Source organism: Procambarus clarkii, chromosome 8, assembly GCF_040958095.1.
Source record: "Procambarus clarkii isolate CNS0578487 chromosome 8, FALCON_Pclarkii_2.0, whole genome shotgun sequence".
Classification (NCBI taxonomy): domain Eukaryota; kingdom Metazoa; phylum Arthropoda; class Malacostraca; order Decapoda; family Cambaridae; genus Procambarus; species Procambarus clarkii.
The window spans coordinates 7,943,799-7,944,647 of record NC_091157.1 but is presented as its reverse complement, the minus strand read 5'-3'; positions in this window follow the sequence as shown (position 1 = coordinate 7,944,647).

The following is an 849-nucleotide window of genomic DNA, read 5'->3' as shown; positions in this document are numbered from 1 at the left end:
GTCAAGTACTTTTATTTGGAATATTTTATTCTACTTTCTTCAGACCCTTTTTAAATTTGTGTGTGAGAATGTTTTAAGACTAATTTGTTATAAATGTAGATAAACACTCACTTTAAGACGGAATGATTGTAAATCTGCTTTGTAAAAATGTGTCCTTCTTTATTATAGTACTTGGTAATCGGAGCATAAATACTATTGCAGAGAATAAGCTGCAATATCATTGCTGAAAATTAATACCCCAACTCACATATACAAAAGAAAGTGACAACATTTTGGTCTGTCCTTGACCCTTATTACGAGTCACAAATATGTGAAATAATGTAATAGTCCCTTTTCTCAAACCTGTTAGTAGTGACTAAGATTTTATAGAGTATTGATGCTTTAGTAAAGTATTGATTAGAAGTTTACAAATTGAACAGACCTTTTGACAGTGACTGCCAGCCTTATTATCAAGTTACATGACGGAGTGAGCATTTGGATTCTTTTAATCATAATGATCCTAAGTATTTATATGTATCATAAGTTACATACACTGAAATTTAAGATTACAGCAAAATAAAAAAAAACACATGTATGTGATAACCATCCTGAGAGTAATATATATTATGTGATGCATGGGTATTGTCATACAGCAATGAAAGCTTCCACATCTCCATGTGCTTCCAGACTTGAGTCGAGTCCCCAGAGCCGTCAAATGTGCAGAGGTTTCAGAAATCCAGTGATTTGCCCTTGTGGTGTGTTTAGAGCTTTTTCAGTTCCTCATTCAGAATCATTACTTCATGTGTTTGATGGACCTATTTTATTTAAATTTAGGTCAGCCGCTTCTTGTTGGCTGTGGTATGAGATTTC